Genomic DNA, 19,500 nt, shown 5'->3' with positions numbered 1-19,500 from the left:
CTAGCGAGTCCGCCCAACCCGACGCCGGAATCCCTCGTCGCGGCCGCTCCAGAGATCGCCGATGGCCGGAAAGGAGGACTATTTCTCGCTGAAGCCGTGCGGCGGCGCCAGGCGTGTCGCGGAGGAGAAGGAGGAGGATGCCCTGGTGTGCAACGTCGGAAGTGTCGCGTCTGCCCTGAAGCCATGCAGCCACGGAGGCGGCAGCAAGACCAAGAACATGGGGGGCTTATCGCTGAAGCCGTGCACAACCACAAGCACGGCGGCGGCGGCGGCGGCGTTCGCCGGCAAGGAGTTTCAGTTCAAGCAGTGCACCAACCAGAGCATGAAGGACTCCACAGGGGAGCAGGAGTGTTCGCTGAAGATCTGCTCCACCAAAAGGAAGGTGCCGGCTGACGGGCACGACGAGGAAGATATTGCCCTTGCCGTCCCAGTGACTACAGTGCAGGCTATCGAAGTTGCAGGAGCAGACTCCGAGGTGGACAGTTCCGATGATGATGATGAACCCGTCTCGGAAGCCGAGTTTGCAGCCTTTTATGAGGAGGAGAAGGCAAAGCACGACAAGTTCGTGGTCGAAAGGGTTTTGCCTAGGCTCGAGAATGCCAAGGCTATCCAGAGGCTTCTGCAAGAGCAATTTGAATCTGTTCTCAAATCCAAATGATATCATCGAGGATTTACTAGGCCTGGCCGGTTCACCAATGCTGTGCTTTACTAGGCCTGGCCGGTTCACCAATGCTGTGCTTGCTTTGTATCGTCGGTCTATTTATCTATCTATGTAATTAATCTGGGGTTCATCTATGTTATGGATTCATCTGTGTCTTTGTGATGCTGTTATCTTGTTATCAAGTTGTGCTGTCACCATCTTATTAGCTTTAATAAGCTAGGCAATGATGATCAAATGAATGTGCGTTCATCTACTACTCCCTCCGTCCCAATATAAGAGTGTTTTTTTTAGGCTAATGTAGTGTAAAAAACGCTCTTATATTATGTGATGGAGGGAGTATGTTTATCTTGCACAAGAGGTTTCTTCTTTTCTTTGCTGATTGGGGAATCTTCTGCAAGTGTTACGTTTGGATCCTGGTTGGACCATCTGATTGTGCCTGCTAGTTATTTATTTTTCGTATCAAAAGTTTTCACCTTGTGTGGTTTTGAAGGTCATGTACATGACATGTTACTGTGGAATTCATGTTAATGTGCATAGTAGATCACCTATGGCTCATGGAAATAATATCAGCCCTTTGTTTCTTAGCTTTGATAGTAGTACATGCTAGGCTGTGCCAATGTGAAAACATTATTGAATACTCCCTCTGTAAAGAAATATAAGAGCGTTTAGACCACTACTTTAGTGAGCTAAACATTCTTATATTTCTTTACGGAGGGAGTAGTATGTGGAATTGCGACTACTATGTGGAATTGCGACTCTGTTCTGCATTGGTACAGTCTTATTTTGTATTATTATGGCACAAGAGTGACCTTTTTTAGCTGATTAGGGTGTTGAGTGCAATATGTGATGCCTTTTTGCAAGGGCCGTGCTGCAACTTGCCCTCAGACCTCAGTGAGTTTGCTGAAATATTACTCCTTAACTAGCCATGTTCATGTGATGCCAATTTGATCCCTGACACTAGCGTCTGGTGAGGACTACTTTCACCTTAACTAGCCAGTATGCAGGTTTCATTTTTGCTGATGAACTGTCTTGTATATATGTTGTGATGCTATGCCATGGTTTAGTGATGCGTCTTTTCTTTCTCTGGATCTGGAGAAGTATGGTGTATGTTGGAAGGGGTTCAGAATCCTTTTCAGTTATGCTTGTGCGTGTGATTGGTTCCTTTTATGTTATACATAGCCCGATTCAAACTCCTTTTTTGTCAGAGTTTTGCTTTAGTTCAAAACACGGTGAGCTTGAGGCTATGGACACCTACAAAAGTAAATGCAGTGGCTGTATCAGAAGGTAAGCTTGGGATATGTTACTGCAACATATCCCAAATGCCAAACGGGGACACGCTACAAAAATGAGACATTTCGATTCAGATTATGGTGCAACTGAAGCAACCAAAGCTTGGGTTATGAGTGTGATGTTAATCAATAAAAAACCATTAATGCCGATTCCTTTGTCGTTGCTTCCAGTTACCAGATCTTGGCCATTGGCAATTTGGAAGTAACTGCTAAATATGATCAACAATTTTCTGTCTCTTTCGCTGCAGGTTCAGCTTACCATGGTAGAGTGGCTGATACTGATACTATGCAGGAAACATGCGACGAAGTGCGTATATTCCTTCCCTTTCCTTTCAATTGCATGCTGCTAAAACTCACCAGAGTCACTGCTGTTGAATAGATTGTTAATGATCCAGTGGAACTAAAATACCTAGTGCCATGAACCCCAACTTGCTGATTTGCTGTACAGGCTTCTCTGCAAATATAAGTGCTGTTTTAATCACCATATGGTCTTGCCGTACTGGTAAGAATATAATGTGAATGTTAAGCTCCCACCACATACTAGAGGCAAAGCTTGACTGTGTAGAGATTAGGTAGCGTTGCCACTGCTGGTGTACGAAGAATGAAAACATGCTCTTCCATTGTAAAGAGCTGACATTGTTCTATCATGCTTCTGGTCACACTTGCCGATGGACCAGACAGTAGATTTGTTCCTGAGATGAGATGAGGTTAATTTGTTGTCATACTCGTTGCCCAGTATTCTTTGTTCAGCAATTAAAGCAACAATTGTGCATCTGATCAGTGTCATATTAAAGTTGCTATACTTCATTTTGGACCTTAGACGGCAATGCTTATACACACTCCTAATGATGAGGCTGGGAGGTGCCTCAAATTTTTAGAGGCTTTCCTATGGTGCGATACCGTCATGCTCTAGGAATGTAACACACATCATTCTTTTCCAGGAAGGTGTGATACAGCCAGCAGTTTCATTGCATGTTTATTTTTTATTGGTTCTTCCACTTACCAATCTGCAATTTGCGTGTACTGTCCTATTTGGTTTCCTAATACCACAGTGGTACCATTCCAGGAGAAGAAGCTGGTTGCTGAGATTAAAATAACTGTGAAGACCGGAAATGGGTATATGTTAGGACTTTGTGGTAGAACCCTAATCCCTAACATTTTCCTTCTTGATATCTTACAATGCATGTTCTGTTTTGCTGTTGGCGACAACCAAAATTCTATCTCGGCCATTAGTCAGGCAACAGATCATCACTTTACGATGTACATGAGCTCAGATATGTGGAGTAGCTACTCAGTTTGCCCGAAGTCTTGCCACTCATACTGGAAAACTGAAGCGAGGCGCTGGGTTCGACACCCAGCAATAATTGTCATTATGAGTCAGAAAAAAACGGCAGCCTTGATGGTTGGCTGTTCTTAAACTATCAGCATTTTCCGAATCTGTAATTAATTTTGCCTGTGAACTTATTTTCAACTCTGTACTGTGTGATGGTTTCTGCAATATGTTGTTTTTTATTTCAGAAAATGAAAACAACGAAGCAGATGAAGGTCATGAGAGAACCCTAGAAGCAGTCAACTCAATTAGGTTCGGACACACTTTTTTTTTATAATAATGCTAAGTGGAGATGCTTAGTTATATCACATCATGTGTGCGTGCGCTTGTGCGTTTATTGGTTTGTTATTACTCGCTTGACCCATTATATAGACAATCTGCAATGATACAATCACTATTTTGTAGGGATGAATCATCATATTTGTCGGATTCTCATGATCTGCACTGTATTGAGCATTCTTAGATATCAGCCACTCAAATTGTTAGCGCTTTCACTCAATATTCATGTGCTCTGAGTTCCTTTTGTAATTTTGTACTGATGTTACCCTCATTGTGCTTTTTCAGATATTCCTACAGGCTTTAGACCATTGGTAGACTAGTGCCATGCTGCATCCACTTCCAGGATGAAGATAACATGGATCACATTTTGCGGAAATGTGTTTTTTTCCGGCAAATCTGGTTCAGATGCTTATCAAGCATGCAATTCAGTGGTAATTCCATCTCCGCAAGATGATCTGCAACGCTGGTGGCTATCTGCTCGATTCCGCTGTCTTGGCTCATTTCGCTGGAACCCTTGGAAGCAACACGGTGCTAAGGTGTTGCAATGTTCAGCAGCAACTTTCAACGCCTTATCTGGCAGCATCTTGGATGAATTCAAATTATGCACGATTGCCTAGTCAAGAGAAAGAATGGGTGGTTCACAGGACTTACGTTATTGCCATTGGCATCTTGGTTGTTTGTGTTTTGGAGGAAGGATACTCGCAAACTTATTGTAATCTATTTTTGTTGCCTTCTACTGCATGATACACGTTATTGCCACTGGCATACTCTCCATAAACTATTCCAGTGCTGGTGCGTTATCTTCTGAAATAGTCCAGTTAAGAATGCTACCAGAAAGGATGCTGGATTTCTGCCAGTTTGATGCTAGATATGTGGCTATTTTTACCTTTTTTTTTACAACAGCCTATTCTTACATATGTTTTTAAAAAGAAAGAAATGTTAGGAGGGCATGCATACACCATCCGGATATTTGAAATCTGAAGATAATGAGCCAATCTTGGGTTCTCTTTGAAGCAAGAGACCGGTGAGGGCAAGCGCACAAGACCTGGAGGTCATCGACTACATGTTGCACAACAGGTCTTGTGTTGCATTAGAGCAAGACATCACCCAAAGCACTCAGTCATGGCTCTTTATGGGAGCTAATAAACTTAGGCTGTAATAATTAGGCGGACAGCAGCTCTGAGCACCAAATGGTAATAATGAACAGCATAGCAGGACATCATTATTGCAGCATGAGACAAAATTCGGAACATTAGGCATCATAGAGCAGAAACAACTTGGCAGTGCCATTCCTAAACCGAGGAATTTACTTTCAACTAACGACACTACAAGTCACAGGTAACAAGACTTAACGCATCAAATGGCATACTAGCGTCAGTTAACTTTGGCTCCATTGGAGCTAGAAGCGGAACATTCGGTTTGAACACCGTAAACCAAGGAAATTTACATCATGATAGGCATTCAGGAGGCATAAGTGAAGTATCTACTAACTGCTGGTGCATAGTTTAGGAATATGATGGGTTCATATAGCACACATCTGGCCGTGTTTGCAATCGATGGTTTATTGAGCACACTGATGATATTTATCGTATGTTTCTGTTATGTGTTAGTGGCAAACCTGTTTTCAGTGTACTTCTCCCGTACTTTTCTGAATGTAGATGCTAGAAGAGTTTCCTAGTTTGCTGTTGAAATCGTTTATCCTATTTCTAGCAGAACATATATATGCAGTGCGCTGCTCTCAAATAAAGTTCTACATCGCAAAATAACATACAAAATCTACCAAATCAGAAAATATCTTCTTCAAAACAGAACATGTGACGAAATTAAACAAAACTATGGGTTTACTTGCAGCATAGAAACTAAGCTAGACAGGCATATATGTACAAGAGCTTTGTGCGGAGTTCACCTGAAGATAACATTTACAACATGTAGCTAATGTAGCATTGGGCACACATTATGCATCAGAAGATACAACGACTATCAGATAAAAAATACCAAACGAAACATTTTGATAAGAAATTAGCTGAAGACTTACCTAATCCATGAGCACAGGTAGATTCTGTATCCAGTCTGGTATGGTAATTGGGGCCTTCTCCAAAAGATCACCGTGTCGAGCCCTGGCTCTCTTCAAGTCCTTCATGGTCTGTTTGGTCTTGTGCTGAACGTCCAGGAGGAAAAGGATCTCCGATCTCGTGTCACCAAGTGCATTGAGGGCATTATTGAGCTGCCAGTTGCGAATGTTGGCTTTCTCATTCCTTGTATGGAGGGACTTTGGGTAGATGAAAATTGTCTTCTCCTGCAAAGGTAGACAGAGTGAATACCCAGTTAACATACACCACCAAATACATCAAAACACAAGGCCTGTGGGAGGTTGAGCACCTCAGGCGGGTTCGCCGCCGTGACCATCTTCCGGTGCCTGCGGCGCCCGATCTTGACGTCCGCCATGTGGGGCGAGGGTGGGGGAGGCGGTCGGGCAAGGAGGGGAGGGGACGCGCTAGGCAAGGAGCGCGGGATCGACGGCCCTAGGGTTTGTGGCGTGTGGCGTGAGGCGTGGCGACGACGGGAGGGGAGGGGAGAGGGGAGGGGGGGAGAAAGAGAGATCCAACTGGCGTGACGCACATTTGCAAAATAACCCCTGATAAAGTTTAGCTGAAGTGAGCGAATTCGGCAAAGCGCATCCTCAAACCCAGTAAATGTTCTGCCTCTCTTTTCCTATAGCACGCAAAATTAGAATTTCCGTGACATTGATGAAGAACTACGTACCAGATCATGATCTTTGTCCACTTCTTTTTTGTGTGTAAAGTGTAACTAACAGAGAGTGTGGTTCGGGTAATAAGTGCAGTGGGAGTTTTTTAACACTGTACTAGTGTCAAAAAACGTCTTACATTATTGGACGGAGAAAGTAATAAGATAATAAATTGCAGTCAAGCGTGGACACCAATGTACACGCTACATTACAGCTATCATCGTGTAGTAATAGCATCTACAACCACAAGTATCAAATTTCGGTCCCCAAAAACCCATGGAGCGGGCAGTGACCGGACAACACGCAAAACTGCTCCTCCTCAACCGGATGCATCTAAACCGAATAAGCTAAACACATGTTAAAGTTGACATGCTCTACTAACTACGAACGAAACGATGACCGGAGAAGTAAAATCCATTGCCGGCCTTGCCCTTGCCTTGTCCTTCCCATCGTCCTTGCGGTGGTAGCGATTGAGGACGCAGAACGGATCAAGGCAGATCCGCTCACTGTCGAAGTTGTCCGATCCTTTCTCGTGCGTCTGATGTGCAGTCGAAGTGAACAATCGATCTAATTGATCAGGGTACGAGGAGCCAGCCTTCAGCAAAAGTTTAATCAACCTAAAGCAAACACGCGCGTCGTGGAGACGCGACATTGTGTACAATGGGCCAATCATCGCGATTGCGCGCAAGTGCACCCAACAATGTGATATCAGGGGCGAGTAGTTAATGATCGCCTACAATGACACTGACTCGAATGAACTTTGAGTCAAGAAGTTGAGGGAGCTAGGGTTTGCAGTTCGTATGACATCAGGCGACGATTGAAAGGGAAGGGGGCCTCGGTGAGATACCAATCATGATCTTGCTGAACACAAACAGGCTTCCAGGTTGGTCTCTTTGATGATGGTGTTACTACATACTCCCTCCGTACCATAATATAAGGACGTTTTTGATACTATTTGACACTAGTGTAGTGTCAAAAACGTTCTTATATTATGGGACAGAGGGAGTATTTGTTTATAATGTTATTTCTTTCCGTAGTACTTCTAAATTTTAGCTCGCGACATGGGGAGGCAATTGACAGGTGATGGGGATCTAAATTTGTTTGAATGTTATTTCTTCCAAGTCTACCTTTAAATTTTAGAATGAATTAATAATCTGAACTTAGCGTTGTTCATCCAAACTCGGGACCTCATGTTCCAAACTGATGTCCTGAAAAACTCTACCAGTAATTGATCTATTGTTTGACATTGTGAAATAGAGAACGTGGTACACCGTACCTATGGACGATCTTAAGCATGCTTATTAGACTAGGTAGTTTATCAAATTTTGGCACGTGTACCTTGTAGCACGTATTGTTTGAGCATAACTCATGAATCCACTCACGAAACATATTTTTATTCTAACTATCTATGAAAAGATATGTTTCTTTCTCTTATTTGAGAGAGCTTTTGTGTTAAAAATATCCTTATAATTATTGTAGTATTCTCTTATTTATAGTGAAATAAGTTGAGAAGACGTTGCTAATAAAAGATTGCTCAAGGAAATAGTGTGAAAATATCCTTATAATTATTACGACGCCCCTCCAATCCATATTACTTGCCGTTCAAACGGATGTATCTAGCTCTGAAATATGTCTAAATACGTCTGTTTGAGTGAAAAGGAGAGTATAATTTAGATAGAAGAGAGTAGTTAAGTTGCACAGAAATTCTAAAATAGAAGATTGAAAAGAAAACCAGAATCAGAAGGACAAACACACCTTTTATTTCAGATGGACGGACTTGTAAAAATTAAATTCTTAAGAAAAACATCAGATCTCAAAGAAACCTTTGACTTACATGTTGTATCCTGCCAAATCCATGCAAAGAGGTCGGAGGGTCTGCTCTGGAGCGTACAGATCCGTAGAAAGCCCCGTAACAGTCATGTTACAGAACTTGCATGAATCAGACGCAGCAAGAGGCCACCGACGACGGCTGTGGTGTATACTTCCGGATCCCCAAGGACCGGGCCTTCTCTTTCGAAGACCATGGACATGGATCCATCCTCCGGCGTGGCTACGAGGTTGTTGTTGGGGATGGAGGATGCGGCTGTTCTTGAGGTTGAAGGAGACCATCTCGCCCCCGTTAAAATAACCCACCCACGCGGCTCTCACCGGACCCAAGAGTCATTATTACATGACTAAACTATAAGCGATGGTTAGCACTAACCAAATATAGCCTTGCAAGGCTGGCTCCCACGGCATCTAATGCTTTCCGGACCTGGCACATGTGAGTGAGTGGATCTGGTGGCCTTTGAGTGAGTGGATCTGGCACACGCAATTTACCTAAGTGCCAAAGAAAAATGAAAGGAACATTTCATCAGATTCTTTAGTATAAGGAACATCCTTGTCAAAGAGCCATGAGTTCTAACACGGCAGCTAAGTGTCAAAATGTTCTGATGTGCCCTAAGCTCAATGGTATGTGCACAAATACATCACTGCACTATTCACCACCATGCAAAATAATAGACAAGTTGTAGTTGAGCTCCGCGTAGTGTGCCCCCCTTATCTGGACCTTCCAATTATCCATCCAAGTTCGTGCATGGGAACTTCTGTTTTTCCCCCTCCTAAACAAGAAAACAACTGAACCTGTAACTTTGCAAATCAACATTACACAAGTAAGTACTTCTGTGAAGAAATTGTGTATGGATATTTTGCCACAGCAGAAATATCTAAAATGATAAGGCAAAGCTAACCCTAATAAATTTTCTATCATACACCAAGGCGTTTTTAAGGCATCGTAATTGTGCTATGATCAACGGTCAAACTGTCTAGTCTTTCTATGTTTCTGAATTACATGACTAAACTACTCGTAGTAAGCAACAACAACCCAACTCTTTCTATGTTTTTGAAACCATAACACCAATCCTGCTCTCAAGGAATAAATTCAAATAATGCATTTGGTCACCTTCCTATAACTACCATACACATCCGAATTTAATCAGACTATCAAGATAAAGTGACCCAAAATAAAATGTTAATCTATCCAACAGTAAGAGGTAGCCACCAGAAACAAGATGCGCAAAAAGAGGTCAGGCAAAAAAATGCCCATAGGATTTTCTTGTCTGCGAAATAGACACAGTTTCACTTAATCAAGTGGACATGCCAGAATAGTACAATGTAAGGTGCAAACTTATGATAAATACACAAACCCAAAGATTCAGAACACAGTAGCCATCAGTTAGTTGTCCACAAATGCTACAAAAAAAATGAAGTGAAAACTTCTAGGGTGAATGTAATTTGCAGAATGAGACAAATGTTATACCATCATCTTCCCTAATTGAAGAGGAACATCGTACAGAAGCAAGCACAAAGAACAAAGGACATGGAGACTGGGAGGAGGTAAAGCAAGTGCACAAAGAACTATAACCAGACAACATATTTAAATGACAGATGGAGCTTTTGTTATGACAGCGCACATTGGCAAATCACTATGGAGTCTCCACAAACAACATATTTAAATGCATCAAGGAATATCCACAGGTCAACATCTCTGATTGTAACTTAAATCTAAGTAGTCAAACATCTATCAATAATGATTATGAGCTTCACTTGCAATATTCAGTTTGCACACTTATAACTACAACAAAGCAGCCAATACCTAGTGCAAAGTAATAAATGCATCATGAGTCAAGCAACATAAAAAATCTAGCTCTGCACAGGAAAATGTCTGAGCTATAAGACCACCAATTGACCAAGGGGCGGTGCCCGTGAACTTGCATGTGTTAAGTTGAAATTTTAGCAGTGACCAAGGGGCGGTGCCCGTGAACTTGCATGTGGAAAGTTGAACTTTTAGCAGCTCCGGATTACCAATCTCTTCTAGAATGCTTATGTACTGATGTCATCACCATCTTTCAAAGTAGTGTAGCAAACTTTTCAAAAGAATATGGGGAACTCTTTAATCTATCAACTGACTGAATACTACTAAATTTTTCTCAATTACCTCGACAATCTTGAAGGTGAGCATGACGCAGTCTGGACTGAGATGGCGTGACTACAGGGTGTCAATCCTCCATGGATAGGGTGGTTGCCTGGACGGAGAAGTGGTGGTCATCCACGTTCAGTAGGTTGTTCCTTGCTGGCCTTGAATTTGTGCATGACTTTCTCCCACTATCTAAGAAATATTAGAGCAGAACAGCATTCTTGCTTTCAAAATACATGCCCCATTAGATGAGAAGAAAAATTCAGGGCCAAATTTTATGTTTAAATTAATTTCTGATCATGATGTATTTTACTAAAGTATAATCATGAGGTCATGGGTTCAAGTCCTGGAAACAGCCTCTTACAGAAATGTAGGGAAAGGCTGCGTACTATAGACCCAAAGTGGTCGGACCCTTCCCTGGACCCTGCGCAAGCGGGAGCTACATGCACCAGGTTGCCCTATAATCATCTATGCATCATATATAAATATTGACTACTGCCACATATATCGTTCACTGCCATGGAAAACAACCACTACATAGCTTTAGTATATTAGATATTAATAACAACAACACTGTGTAAGCAAACTCCAGCTCCATCAGATAGAATACAGAGGTCATGCAAAATATCAACTCAAGTAATAAGTTTTTAACAATTTGGGACATCAATGAAAACAAAAGAATGAAAATTGTATGTAACTCACCGAGAAAAAACCAGACAAAGCAAACACCAAAAAGGGTAACTTGAGAATCAATTTTATACCTCCCTTCCTGCTTCAAATGCTTCTTGACATCTCAAATGCACACACACTCCATATCTGCAAACAACACTACCAATAATTAAGCCATCAGGATAGAACATAAGTTCTGCTTCTAAATCACATGTTACACTGAATCATTGGGTAATAATGAGATAGAAAGAAAAGGATCCCAATAAACAAAAATGTAGTATTTGCTTCTAAGAGAACAAGAGGAGTAAACTAAGCAATAACTATATCTATAATGCTCCCAGATACTCACGACTTCCTACTGAAGTGACAAAAGTATGACATACAACCAACTGTTGAAGTCCACTTTCTTGAGCAGAAAAATTCATAAAGTAATAAATGATGTTTAATAGAAACCACAGATGGCCACAAAATCTCATGTACTCATCACCCTCTTTACACCGACCACAAAAGCACTATTAAAGGTTGTTCAATCAACCATAAAACCATTTTTGCTTCAAACTGACAATAAAATCTAGTACTGTTTGGTAAGACAGAAGGTCTTTTCAAAGTCTCAATATTCATAATACAATATAAGTTATCTGCTGCAAGCATAATGTAGAAGTCCACTTTTTTGCTTGGCCTAGTTATTAAAATAAAAGGAAGATTATAACGTTTAAAGAGAAATACCTAAAAACTGAGTTACTGGGAAAAAAATAACTCCAGCAATCTTATATACAAATAAGAGGAAAGCAGTGCCAAGGTAAGGCAGGGGATGTATTTATTAACAACCACAATATGAAAAAACTATATGAAGTACAGGAAAGAAAAAAGAAGTTGAATAACTTGGCTCCTATAGTGAAGTGGCTAGTCCTATATACTGATACTACAATATAATAATAACATTAAAGGGAGCCAGAACGCTCCATGTATGTTTTCTTTTTATTAGCATATTGCATGCTATCAGAAGGTTTCAGTCTTAGGACACGAAGATCATTCAACTAAAAGAACAAACAACTTTGCAAAGCACGCCTGACTGTAAAAGGCCAGTATGAAAAAGAGTTGTGCATGCCATTGAAACTTCTAGCAGAACCGATCTGAAGCTTTTCCCATTGCATGCCAATATGTCATCAAACATGCCAAACCTCCACATTAGCTAGGGTCAAACCAATACCCATCACTAAAACTAATATTTAGCAAGAATTCCACCAAAATTGGTTTAATTCTTACTCCAAAAGAAAAGCAAGATAGACAAAAAAATCCATATAGGAAGGGTGCAATGGGAAAATGTCTGAGCTATAATAAGACCACCAATTGACCAAGAGTCGGTGCCCGTGACCTTGCATGTGGGAAGTTGAAGAACTTTTAGCAGCTTCAGATTACCAATCTCTTCTAGAATGCTTATGTACTGATGTCGTCACCATCTTTCAAAGTAGTTGCCGCTCCGCCCGCCTGCTCTCCAGCCCTCCACTATGGCCGATGATGAGGAGAAGGTGGGGGACAGGGGCGAACTTGTACGGTCAGCATGAGAATTTCGGCCGATGAAACTCCGTGCGACCCTAGCAGCAAACAAAAGACATCACCAGTTCACCACATGAGCAAAAAGGGGATAAACCAATTCATGAACCTTTGGAATGAATTGCAGCCGATCCAGCTCACTCAGGCTCAAGACGATTCACTAACCTGGAGATGGGCAAACGACGGTCAGTTTTCCTCCAGCTCGGCGTACGCTGCCACTCTTACTGCCAACATTAAGCCACCGTATGCGAAGCTGGCCTGGAGCTCGGATGCACCTCCCAAATGTCAGTTCTTCGTCTGGCTGGCTGCTCAAGATCGATGTCTAACGGCGGATAACCTTGCTAAGCGAGGGTGGCCCCATAATCCACAGTGTCTGCTATGTCTACAAGAGCCTGAAACTGCTGCCCACCTGCTTACTTCTTGCTCTTTTGCGAAGGAAGCTTGGCACCTGACACTCTGCAAGCTGAACATGAGCCCGGCTATGGCGGCAGCGCATGACGATTCCCTAGTTAGCTGGTGGCAGCGAACAAATTCTTCCATGGGAAAGGAAAGAGCGAAATCTTGGAGATCAATTTTGGCCCTGGTTTGGTGGAACCTCTGGAAAGAAAGAAATGATAGAACATTCAGAAATATTTCGTGTCACCCCACAAAACTGAGTCAGAAGATTCAGATCGAAGCAAAGGACTGGGTAGATGCTGGGCGTAAGTGTGCAATGGCTCTTGTAGAGCGCCCCCTAGAACCAGACTTACAGACTCTGATGTATCTCTAACCCCAATCCTCCTTCTCTAATCTTGTATTTGTAAATGTTTATTTCTTCTATACGCAATGAAAAGCAGTGGCCCTGCCTTTTCGTCAAAAAAAAAGAGAGAGAGAGAAGGGGATAAAGCAACAACAGAAAAAGAGTCATGCTGACTGGTTACACGACATGTGCTGTTGTTTTCAGATGTTCATTAGACACAGTTTAGTGCCAATGTGCATATTCAAGGACCTTGCAAATAAAATATGCATATTCAATGGTAGAGCTTCATTAGAAGAGATCCTGGAGAATTTTAATGTCAATCTGCATATTCATGGATACACACAGATTTAAGAGAACCATAGTCCATCTGAAATGATTATACACCAGGCACCAATGCTTTTCCTAGGGTTTCCAAATACTCCCTCCGTTCCTAAATATAAGTCCCTTTAGAGATTTCAAATGGACTACCACATACGGATGTATATAGACATATTTTAGAGTGTAGATTCACTCATTTTGCTCCGTATGTAGTCACTGGTTGAAATCTCTAGAAAGACCTATATTTAGGAACGGAGGGAGTAGTTTTTTAGGAAAATAGCTATTTCCTAATAAGGATGTATATATGGATTAAACCAAACCTGATTCAATCAAATTACCCTTTAGCCCCCATTTTAGCATATTGGCTAAACACACAGGCATATTAGCAGTTGGCATGACCAAGTGACAACAGGATGGCAAAGAAAAAAAATCAGAAAGTAAAATCAAAGTAGGAGCGTCGATTTCATATCATATCAAATTACCCTTTAGCCCCCATGGAAGTCCTCTGCACCGATAGCAGTCCGAGCGGCATTGTCTCTCGGGCATTTTGCCCTGGAAGCACAATTATACCACTCCTTCCCGAGATGCTGGAAGGAGATTGTCAATGAATACCACACACACACACAAGTACACACAGAGAGGGAGTAGGGACATAACCTGTGGGCTAACATCGCCGTCGAGGACCAGTCCCAAACACTTGTGACAGCCATTGCAACTTTTATGTTATCTCTGCATCTTCATCTAGGACACTGTAAATTAACTGTTATTTTGCTAGCACTGGTTCTTCTATGAGAAAAGCGAAAGAAAACAAGAGCAGTAAGTTATTCAGCTCGTACTTATGCATTCCCAATCTACCATAATCAACAACATAAAAAGTAGAATCTAACCTTGCACTGTTAGGAGAACCCATAGGGCGCTTCTTTTCTCCAATATAATATCATACAATGCATTTTTCCCAGGCATCATATATTCAGAAAAGAAGAGAAAATATCAGAATCAAATGGAGTACAAACAGAGTACAAAAAAAGTTAGTTCCTGATCTAGTGTCACCTTCTTGGGTGTTTCATGTCCATTGGTTGCACCAGCAATTCCTGAAAATCTGAATAAAAATTAAGAAACCAAACTCAGAGGCAGAGAAAAGGAAGAAAAAAATATGGAGCAAGTAGAAAGATTAGGAATGGGGGAAAAGAGGTGGAAAGAACCCCACCTGGTCATCCATGGAGGGAGATGAATCTGTGTGGAAGTGGAGGCTCAACCTGCACCAGCGTCATGGCCTGTGCCTTCAGCCTCCACCATTCCCCACCATGCGGCAGCTGCCTGGAGCTAGGTGTTGTACGTACAGGGATCCGGTGGCCGAGGTGGGGCGGGAGAGGATGAGGGAGGTGGAGGAGGAAGTGAGGCGGATGGTCTTTGAGATGCATGGATGAAGCCTGCCTCCCTCTTCTGCCGTCGGCCCACGGTCTCTTTGCTCGCCTGCGCCGTCAAGGGAGAGAGGGTTGAGAGATCGAGAGACAGTCGTATGACTTCGGATGCTATTGGAAACAAACAGACTATTGTTTACACGTGTCCACTTCCTATTTGTCCAATCTGTAAATGCTCCGTCCAAAGCCCCTGATGCACCACAGCCCAGAATTCCCAGGGAGCTTAGAAACTTACAGGATTCAGAGAGTCAGAAGGAGCATGGGAAGTGCAAATAACTGGTTCAATTTCAAGCAACTTGTGGTTCGCCAAGCAAGGTTAAATTTCACAACCAACTAGTTCCGCATGAAGAACCCGTGGAAGAAATTAACTACATAAGGAAGACACTGGTAGCAGATTCCACTTTGAAATCAGTAATTGCAAAATTGCAAATCCCTAGGCTCTATTGCATGAACTACAATTTTTTTTGTAAGCTACTTTGAAGAAAACTTTTCTTTCCTTCATCGTATCATGAGCTAAGTTCAGAAAATATTACAGATGTTGCCAAATCTAATACTGTACATTGTTGAAGCTAGGATATAAGGGATGCAAAAGGCAACCGTTATAAATAAAAGCTTAGTCTCTACCAGTTACGTGATTAACTGTTTCCTCTAAAATTACATGATAAACTGGAATGTAGACCCCAGGGACTTCACCATGGTATGTTTCTAGTGTAGCAAATTAGATGGTTGTACCTACCCAAGCCAATGCTAGCACCAGTGATGCCTTTTGAAACAAATACGAGCCTTTATGAAATACACATGTTTGAAAATGCCGTGAATATTGCAGAGAGAATTTAAAGCAGTTTACTGAGCAACATGCTTCACTTAGATGATTCACAAATAATGTTTGCACTCCAGAAATAACCAAACAGGAAATAGGACACACATCAGTGTTCACGAAGCACAGTTTTAAAATGGCCTGTTAAATTAATCCCATGCAGGTTAACCCTGGTATATCACTAGTCTCAATGAGGGCAATACACAGGTCAATATCTTGCCCGTTATAAACACACAAAAAGGCCAAAATGTTGTGTGAAAACCACATGTAGAAGTTCTCACAAATTTTACAAGGAAAAGTATTAGTAGGGAAGGGCGTGCTGTGAATATGTGCAAACTTTGAACTCCAAACTCAATATAATTTGCAAGACAGAAAAGACAAAATAGCTGTTCAGAGTGTCAAAATTTAGTTTCTAGTTTTGACTATTTAGATCATCATTGACAAAATATTTTACCCTTTTTGTGCCTCAGAAAAGACATTGGTTTTAAAATTCGAAATTGGCATTAGTTTACAATAGACCCTTTAGAATTATTGAGGACTTGTGCGAGTGCTTTAATGCTTTTGACCCTGTAAGTCGAACCCCTTAATAGCCATTTTCGCGAAAGCATGCGCACGACATTACAATCACATCCAAATATAACAGTCTTGTTGCTGCTATGAAAAGACTGTCTGCCCATCTTACAAGATGAACATTTATGAACACTATTGCTTTTTTGCTTATGCCAACGATCATCGATGGTTCCAACTTCCAAGATAGCATAGTATGACATACTCAAAACTTCATGTTTGGTCTCAACTCGGACATGGGAAGGTTAGTCCTTCTCATTCAAGTGGATATGAAACATTTACTCATATGCACATTAAATTTACTTGCACCGAAAGCACAAATATTAGTAATTCAATGATCACCTGTTAATTGGCAGTAAACGGTAATAAGAAAGCTTATTCTTGACCTCGAAGCATCAAACTGTGCTCCATTGGCCACACACCTTAAATTGTAGTCATGAACAGCTGACTTGTGGCCAAAATTAAATAGAACCTTTTAGGCATGAATGGCAGACTTCAAATGGTGCTATGGGTGCCTATATCCAGCTAGATTGTTGGCAAAACTCATCCCAGGCTTTGTCTTTAAGTCATAAACAGCTACCTGGGCGGCTTTTTTTTCTCCAATCAAATTGTTGCTGATAACAAATGAACATGTCAAGAACTGTGCCTCACTAGAATGCCCTAGTTTAGTTCAAATTTGGCGACATGAGGCATCAAAATTATTAGAGCATGTTTGTCTAATTAAGGAAAACTCTGCCTTTACATACTAAAGGGGACTTTTGGAGTCAATCTGATAGCAGTCAGAAGTGACCTACAAAACATTTGGTGGCAAAGCTTTCCATAAAAGCTTAAACCTATTGGGCTGCTAAGATATTAGATATCACGATCCATCATCATGCAAAACATAGAACAAAAAAAGTCATAAACCTAGCAGGATTGTAAAAATATAAAGATGAATGTTGCAGGTGTACACAACCGAAACAGCATTTTATACCCAGTACACACCCTATCCTACACCACTACCGCATACTACAAGACTACTGCCTCTGCTACTGACGATAGCCTAAACTGCAGAATCGCACCTAAACTGTCGATGTGGGACTAAAAGTAGTACAGCGGCCATCTTACCCTAGCGGCCATGGCCAGTGCGGCAGTGCCGTGCCTCCCCCCGCTCCGCCGCGTGTCACGCCACCACGGAGCCACCGATGCGCTAATGAGATGCCTTCATCCCCCTCCTCGTCGTCGTGTCCGGTCGCCGGCGGTGCTCGCTGGCGATCTCCTGTAGACTGTACTGTACCACTCCAGGAATGGCCTGCGAGGGATTGTTAGATTGTGGTGGAGTATAAAGGACTCGCCGCTTTGAAAGGAGGGAGGAAAGGCGGCGGCGGCGGCGGCGGCGGCTGGAGAGGGTTCCGGTGGGCCGTGCGGTGGCGTTGATCTGGAGCGGATACGCGCACGGCGAGTGGAGAACAGTAGCGCAGGAGAGGTATTGTTCCGCGAGTGGGCTGAAAGCCGCGGCGTAGGCTGCAGGTCCAGGCCCAACGAAACACGGCCCAGGCTGCTTAACGTCGTTCGTTTTTTTATAGAAAAAAGTTGTGCTACGTTCTTGCCTTGCAAGCGAGCAACTACACGCACCCATGTACCCATGTCTCTTTTCTTTTTGTACCTATGAACATTATAATTCAGTAATAAAGCTTTGTGAGATTCTAAAAAAAAAACTACACGCACCCATGTCTCTTTTTTATTGCAAATTTTTGTAGGTAGCTTACCGTCACCCATGTGTCTACTTTTATGAAAAACTGAGTTGGTGATGATGGTGTGCCTGCCATCGTGTAATATAGATCGTTCGATCTATATCTGACGGATAGAAAGCAAACTATGTTAATTTTGCAAAAAGATACCCGCACCTTTCTCCACATTTGCAAATAAGGCATTCCCTCGTTCATCCTTATCTCCTATAACTACATTGTTGAGCAATTAAAAAAAGAAGCCTCTCGAACAATCTGGCTTGGTGGACGCTACCGGCGTCGTCCAACCCCATGCCTCCGCTCAGTCCAACCACCAATCACCACCACGCCTCACTCCTCCTCACCTTATCTCTCCTCTTTCTCGGGATATCATTAGTTTTTACACATGAGATTACTCCCGCAAGGGTCAATCACAACAGGTGTTTTATAAAAAAATGCATCTTAATGTTTCGTGCAATGCACGGGCATCTTGCTAGTCATGTCAAAATAAAACTCACATACATGTAAAAATTATACCAATAGCATTTAAAAAAATACAATAGCAGGAGTTACTCCACGATCGACGATGAGAGATGAAAAGGCTGACCGACAAAGTACCCCTCACCTTCCCTCTGCTCTCGCCACCACTCCCTCTGCTATTGCCACACCTCATGATCCCTCTCATGGCAAGCACCGGGCGGTGCGACACAAGACCTGTTTAAAAAATATTTATGTCACTCTTTTAAAATGACCAGTTTCACTATTTTGTGAAATCTAAAATTGAAAAAGGTGAAAGCACTTTTTAAAAACTTTAAATTATTTGTGTCACTGTTTCTTAATTCACTCTTTTAGAAGTGAAATATATTTACAATTAGTTTTTTATGTGTGCAATCAATTTTTGAAATAATTGAAAATTGGTTTTTGAATGAGTTGAAATCAAAATTTAAAATTATTCAAATCAGTTATTTGAAAGAGATGATTTTTTTGAAACAACTGAAATATTAAAAAAAAAATTCAATTTAGTGAAATTAGTTTTTCAATTAACTGGATTTTTTTAGAGAGTTAAAATTTGTTTATTTGAAAATCTTGAAATCAGTTTTTTGAAATACTGAAATCAGTTGTTTCAAAATTGAAATCAATTTATTAAATTACCGAGATCAGTTTCGTGAAATGATGAACGTGTTTTTTTGAAAAAACTATGTTTTTTAAATGAGTGAAATCAGTTTTTAAAATTATTAAAACTAGTTTCTTGGAAGTAATGATTAAAAAAATTCAAATATTTTTATAAATATTAAAAAAGATAGTTAATGTGAGAGAGGTTGATCCATTAAAAAAATTGAGCTAGCATGTCCTATATATATATATAGGGTAACGCTATTCTAAGTGTGAGTGTAAAATAGTTTATTCTACACCCCTAGAAATTCTATATACAAAATTTAGTAAAATGTT

General features: G+C 41.4%; 1 long non-coding RNA gene across 3 annotated transcripts in view; it reads right to left on the bottom strand.

The window, feature by feature from the left end:
- LOC119341085 overlaps positions 1-17,772 on the bottom strand; it is a 20,813-nt gene extending 3,041 nt beyond the window's left edge. The window contains exons 1-12 of one of the 3 annotated variants that reach the window (XR_005164876.1): positions 17,453-17,772; positions 14,748-15,013; positions 14,428-14,639; positions 14,023-14,289; positions 12,649-13,080; positions 12,305-12,524; positions 10,282-11,076; positions 8,140-8,905; positions 5,939-6,194; positions 5,595-5,855; positions 2,485-2,642; positions 2,210-2,404 (exon numbers count right to left, since the gene is read on the bottom strand). This is a non-coding gene — a long non-coding RNA (uncharacterized LOC119341085). The remainder of the gene's footprint in view (positions 1-2,209; positions 2,405-2,484; positions 2,643-5,594; positions 5,856-5,938; positions 6,195-8,139; positions 8,906-10,281; positions 11,077-12,304; positions 12,525-12,648; positions 13,081-14,022; positions 14,290-14,427; positions 14,640-14,747; positions 15,014-17,452) is intronic. The other 2 variants (XR_005164877.1, XR_005164878.1) reach the window with 2 other exon arrangements.
- Positions 17,773-19,500: the final 1,728 nt, after the last annotated feature.

This window comes from Triticum dicoccoides, chromosome 7B (genome assembly GCF_002162155.2).
Source record: "Triticum dicoccoides isolate Atlit2015 ecotype Zavitan chromosome 7B, WEW_v2.0, whole genome shotgun sequence".
NCBI lineage: Eukaryota > Viridiplantae > Streptophyta > Magnoliopsida > Poales > Poaceae > Triticum > Triticum dicoccoides.
This window is presented reverse-complemented; position numbering and strand designations above follow the sequence as displayed.